Raw genomic sequence first — 6763 nt, 5'->3', positions numbered from 1 at the left:
AGATTACTAACTTGATACACACCTTCATCGTAGAATATCTCGGCCTTTTTTTCATATTTAGTTTCTGAGGATACAATTACTTGTTAGACTTAAGCTAATATGTTGAAATCTAAAATTGAATACATAAAGCACATATGCTCTAGTTAGTGCGTTCTGCAGTCTTTGCTAGCAAACATCAAACACGACAAATCAAAACAATCTTTGTATCCTAGAACATGAAATAGAAAACAATAGAAGTGAAGTTTTGGTGTTCTCTAACGAAAGTTCTTGCCCTCGAAAGTCTGGCCAAATTGCCAATTATTGGGCACAACATGCCATGAGGTTGAAGTTCTACCATCACTTGCTTTGACTCTAAAGGTTAATGACTCTCCAGTCATCTTTGCATTGCTCTCCCACTTCTAACCCCAATTTCGTTTCATAGCCGTCCATTTCAAATTTTTGTCACCCTTCACTGGCACGCTAACAACATCACCTACGCCCCCTACATTCCATACTGAGACTAAATTGAAGTAAGGATTCCCAGTAATTGTAAATCGAATTCCTCCTTTCTTTTGACACGAGACTCTGCAATAAAAGTCAAACAAGTTAGAACTTCAATTTCATGCTTCAGGATTATGTGCACTGTCTTCTTGCAGTTAGTTTCAAAAGACCTTCCTCATTCTTCTGTTAAAAAATAGACAAACAAAAGTACTTGTAAAAATAGTTAGAAACTATTTGTAATTTATAAGATTAGGTAATGTTGTAATTATTATTGTTTTATATGTAGATGATGAGATAGAAAAAATGAACCTTCTGTATTGGATTGGGACAATGCCAGCCTTGTACTCAGCGATGTAAGAGAATGCAGGGTAGGCTATGTCGAAATGTGTACGAGGTGGGTTGCACCATCCTCCGTTGTCATTTGGTAGATTTAGATTTGGTGGGCAAAGGTTGGTGGCCGTGACAAAGAGAGATGGTTGTCCAGGCTTGCACCACTGAGGGTTATTGCTACATTTAATCTCATAACAAGCACCGCAAATTTGGCCATTGTTAAACAAAGCTTTACTCAATGCTGCTGTACCCATGCCATAGCCTTGTGTAGCTACATCTCCATAACCACAAGCCCCACCTGTAATCATATATATGTTTTTACGTCATGAGGTTTATGAATAATGCAGATAGTCAAGTCAAAACTAACAACAAATGTATAACAAATTTCATATCAAACCATCAATTACTAATTATAATAGGTCTAGGAATCTAGTAATTAGACATGCTTTTCATATATGCCATTTTTTTTTGGTTTTAATTTAAAAAGAACATGATGTTATCCTAAATTGTCGTTGTGTAAAAATTAGCTTAAAGCACATAATTATTATATGATAAACGATATCACTTGTCAAAATTTCTATTTATGAACTGAAAAAAAAAAAAGAAAAGAAAAAAAGAAATGTAAGAAGGAGAAGGTTCAAATATAAATTTTAAATTTTGCATGGCTTTATTCTATTTGAGAAAGGTACTTCATGTTTCGAAGTGATGAGCTAATATGGTTAAGAAACAACCATATAAGCAGGACATGGTTAAAGAATACTGATTTACCGAATGTTCCAGAGTGTCCCTCGTAAAAGGTTGCGTGAGAGTTTTTCCAAGGACCGGGCTTAAATGTTGATCTATAATGCTTCATAGGTTCCATAGTGTACTTATGAAATCCTCCTTCTACATGTCTAGCATTAGCAAGGAAATGGGCAATGTGAAAGCCAAAGGAACAACGTAATAGAGATGGCTTTCAAAGGCAATGTCATGGTCATGATAGAAGAATTTTATACGAGCGTGTCTTTATGATTATTTTTTTGTTAATATCTTTGTTTACAATAGTTTCGCAGATATTATGATTTATAGTGCTAGTTTGTTAGATTTCAAGTATGCTGGCTTTGTGCTGTTTATAGCCTTGGAAAAGTTTTACAAGGATTAGAGCTTTGGTTTGTTAAAAACGATGTTACTGATTGTTCTTATCCTTTATTTCACAACAGAATAAATAGTTAGGTATTCTTTAATAACATGAATTCGGTCTAACAAATATTGTTGGATTTTGGAGATTCAGTTTACTCCATGAGTAAAACAAATTTATTGCATTTTGTGGTGTTGAACCCGCATTCACTGGCAAAGAGTTACGACCTTGACTTTTGCGTTAAATATGTAAATATTATTAAAATTCTCTTATTTGATCATTTATGATATATATATATATATATACTCCTTACATTTTTTTTTTTTCTTTCAAGTGCAAGTCTGTTTGCATTGCTTTAAATGTGAGTGTGTGCGTGTGTTTTTGTAAATAGGTATTATGTTTGTTTAGTTTTATTTTTAATTATAATGGACTGGAATGTATTTGTAAAGAAAAGGTGGGGATTAAGGTTTATTATCTTATTGGAAAATAGGGCTAAATAAATGATTTACCTCATTGATATAATGCGAAAATTTAACTCTTAATGTTTGATAGTGTGTTTGTTTGAAAAATTGTGTTTTCAATTCATTAATTTTACACTGATAGTCACAAACTTTATATAAGGAAGATACAATTTATGGAATCTCCTAATTATGTCAATTACAATATATTGACATAATTAGAAGATTACAGAATATTAAGAATATTATAAGTATCCTAAAACTGACAAAATTGGGAGATTACATAATATTTAGGAAATATTCAAGAAATCTCAATGCTCCCCCTCAAGTTCGTGGATAGATGTCATACATACCCAATTTGTCTAAAACTTGTGAAAAAATAAGTTTGGAGACAACCTTGGTAAGAATATCGGCCAATTAATCCTTTGATCAAATCCTGGGTAATTCAATAATCTTTTCATCTAGTTTTTCTCTAATGAAAAATCTATCTACTTCAACATGCTTCGCACGATCATGTTGAACTGGATTGTGAGCAATGTCACATGCTACTCTATTGTCACAATATAACTGGATTGGTTGATTGAGTTGATAACCCAAATCTTGCAGTAGAAATCTTAGTCACAAAGTTTCACAAATCCTAAGTGCCTTTCCCCTAAATTTTGCTTCAGCACTTGAGCGTGCCACAATATTCTGTTTCTTACTTCTCCACGTGACTAGATTAGCTCATAAAAAAGTGAAATAACCAGAAGTAGATCGTTTGTCATCCACTACTCCAGCCCAATCAGCATCAGTATATGCATTCATACTTGGTAGTCCTTGTTTTTAGAAAATAAGATTCCTTTTCTAGAAGCATGTTTTAAATATCTCAAGATACGTATAACTGCGTTCATATGCTGCTTTCCAGGATTATGCATGAACTGTCTAACTATACTCAATGCATAAGCAAGATCTGGCCTAGTGTGAGACAAGTACATCAATCTTCCCACAAGTCTCTGGTATCTCCCTTTGTCAATTGGTACTTGATCAGCCTCGACTCCTAATTTCAAACCTTTTTCAATTGGTGTATTAGTTGGTTGACATGCTGACATACTAGTTTCCTGCAGTACATCCAAGGCATACTTTCTTTGTGATAGAAAATACCTATGTTAGATCGAGACATTTTGATTCCGAGAAAATATTTCAAAGAACCTAAGTCCTTCATCTCGAATTCTTCTGATAAGTACTTTTTTAGAGCCTTCCTTTCTTTTGGATCATTTCCTGTAACCACCATATCATCCACATATACAATAAGTGCAATGATCTTCCTTTGCTATTTTTTAAGGAATAATGCGTGACCTGAATTGCTCTAATGGTAGCAAAAAAACTTCATAGCTTTCTTGAACCTCCTAAATCATGCCCTTAGAGATTGTTTTAACCCATACAGTGACTTCTTTAACTTACATACCTTTTGGCTATGCTTACCTGGAAGGATACACCCTGAAGGAGAATCCATATAGATCTCTTTAGACAATTCTCCATGTAGGAAAACATTATTCACATTGAGCTGCTATAATGGCCAATCCAAGTTTGCAGCCAAAGATAACAAGACACGTACTGTGTTGATTTTGGCTATGGGTGCAAATGTCTTTTTATAGTCTATCCCATCCGTTTGAGTGTACCCCTTTGCTATTAGTCTTGCTTTAAATCATTAAATTGTACCATCAACTTTATACTTCATAGTATAAACCTATCGACATCCAACAGTTTGCCTTCTTGGTGGACGATCAACAAGTTTCCAAGTCTCATTTTTTTGTAACTATTTCATCTTTTCATTCATAGCACCTTTCCATTTTGGATCAGATAAGGCTTCCTACACACTGTTAGAAATAGATACAACAGCTAATTGATTCACAAATGACATATTTGATTCTGACAGACAATGGTTAGACACATAATGACTCATGGGATATTTGACCTTATTAGATAGCTCAGTTTCGTATATTGGTTTAGGAATCCCTTTAGTATTACGTGGTGGTAACTGTTTCCTAGTTTGTTTAGACTCAATTGTTTCAGATTCTAAATTAGGAACATTCTCAGTAAATGATGGTTCTGACATACCAGGAATGAGAAACTCGGACTGAGAAGTTTCTATGGATGGGTTTGATACCAACTCCACATTTTCATCATCCACTTCATCTTCTTGTCGATCAACAGGTTTGGTTTGCGACTCATAGTCTCCATATCTTGAACTCTATCCACCTAAAGTAGTAACTTGTGATGGTCCCCAGACACCTGAATGTATAAGCATGAAAAGACTTGGACTTTTATTTAATGTTATTGGAAATGAGACTCAGTGGCTTTTTGATAGTTCACAAACATCACAACGAAAGTTATTGATATCGTCATTTTTTTTCAAACAAACTTGGAAAAAGTTGCTTTAAGTAACCAAACGAAGCATGTCCGAGGCACCGAGGCCATAACCAGGTGTCAGATTTCTATTTATTCCATTTAGAGTAATCAACTGTCAAAGCTTCTAAATCCAAGTAATACAACTGGGTGTAATACTGTAACAAATTGTCTGCTTTGCTTTAATGCTTTTAAACTCACAAAATTCAGGCAAAAAAATTCATCACATAAGATAAGGCTTTGGTTATTTTAGAGACGGACAAAAAGTTATAATTCAAGGATGGAACAACTAGCACAAAATCTAAGTGTAAAGTGTTTTTGAGGGTTAATGATCCTTCCCTAGTGACCTAGGTGGACTCACCATTGGCAGTAAAAACAAATTTTTGTAAGGATGTTTTAAGGTTAGAAACATGGCTAGAATCAAATGTCATATGATCGGTAGTACCAGAATCAATTATCTATGCACTATTAGAAACAAATGTACACATATGTAAACACTTACCATTATTTCTAGCAATGGCTATAATTGATGAGGATTGTTTGGCATCTTCTTCCTTTTCCACAATAGCATTAGTAGATCTTTTCTTTGACTTGTTATTTCTTTGATCACGATTGTGATCCTATCGGTCTGGATATCCAAGCAATTCAAAGCATTGGTTTTTTGTATGACCAGGTCTATTGTAGTAAGTGCACCTGTCTGTCATCAATTTTTTTTTTTACTTTGACTTTAACTTGTTTGACTTTAACTATTTTGATTTTGACTTTTCTGATTTTGAATTTTTTACTTTGACCTTTTTTGACACTTTTTTCCCTAAAAAACACAAACGAAAAGAGAGAGTTTGTAAAAAACAAACTCACTCTAAAAAATTAATTGGTGGCTCTTCTCGGCAACAGCCGCCAGATCGACGACGTTAGTTTCGGTGGCAGATCAACAGCGTACTTCACATCTTGCATCACCATTTTATTCCTTTCTGCAACGCTGTATTTAAAAAAAAAAAAAAAAAAAAAAAAATTCAATCTTCAATCTTCAATTTCCAACTCAGCAACATTTCAACCATACTTTAAAAAACCTTCAATCTTCTGCTTCAAACTTCCAAAAGAAACTCATTACAACCACATCAGACATTCCAAAAAAAAAAAAATTATAATCACATCAAACAATCCAAAGGAGATCATAGTGCGACTACATCTACAACTAACTTCAATATTAGTAGATCAACACCTGCAGCTGCAGCTAATTTTCAGTTTCCAAACAATCATCGTTTTGACTTTAACCTTCAGCAGCAAAATTACACCTTCATTGCAACTTTAACTTCCAGTATTAAATGGTCTTCAAACTACAATTTCTAGCACAAATTTGAGCAGCAATGAGAAAACTACTCTGCAAGACAACCAGAAAGGAACTACTCTTACAAGGGAACCAACAAGAAACTACTCTACAAGACAACCATAATAAACTACTCTGCAAGGCAACCAACAAGAAACTACTCTGAAACAAGCAAGAAATTACTCTACACACAAGAAACAACTCTACAAGACAACCACAATTTAATCAATATGCACCAAAACACATATACACCAGAACACTACAGAACACATATGCACCAGAACACTACAGAACACATATGCACCAGAACACTACAGAACACATATGCACCAGAACACTTCTTAGTTGAGTATCAAAACTTCAGTATCAGCTCAACTTATGATCAACTCATGAGCTTGCTTGGCTTTGGAGATAATTCAGTCTCTTCTGTAGAATTGCAAAAGTTAACATCAACTTTCACAAGAGAAGAAGTGACTATCAATTTATCTTTGAGAGTTTCAAATCTTGAAATTGACAAAGACTTGGTGAAGATGTCAACTTTTTAGTGTTCAGTAGGAACATATTGTACCTTTAAATTGTTAGCAACCACTTGTTCTCTTATGTAGTGAACATCCATCTCAATATGCTTGGTTCTATCATGAAAAACTAGATTTGAAGCAAGAGATC

The 6763-nt window shown here is 34.1% G+C and overlaps 1 pseudogene; it reads right to left on the bottom strand.

Annotated features, from left to right (window-relative positions):
- Window positions 1-254: 254 nt before the first annotated feature.
- On the bottom strand, window positions 255-1672 carry LOC116130651 (annotated as a pseudogene).
- Window positions 1673-6763: the final 5091 nt, after the last annotated feature.

This window comes from Pistacia vera, unplaced genomic scaffold (assembly GCF_008641045.1).
Source record: "Pistacia vera cultivar Batoury unplaced genomic scaffold, PisVer_v2 Contig223, whole genome shotgun sequence".
In the NCBI taxonomy this organism is placed as follows: domain Eukaryota; kingdom Viridiplantae; phylum Streptophyta; class Magnoliopsida; order Sapindales; family Anacardiaceae; genus Pistacia; species Pistacia vera.
The sequence above is the reverse complement of the archived record's forward strand: the minus strand, read 5'-3'. Positions and strand labels throughout refer to the sequence as shown.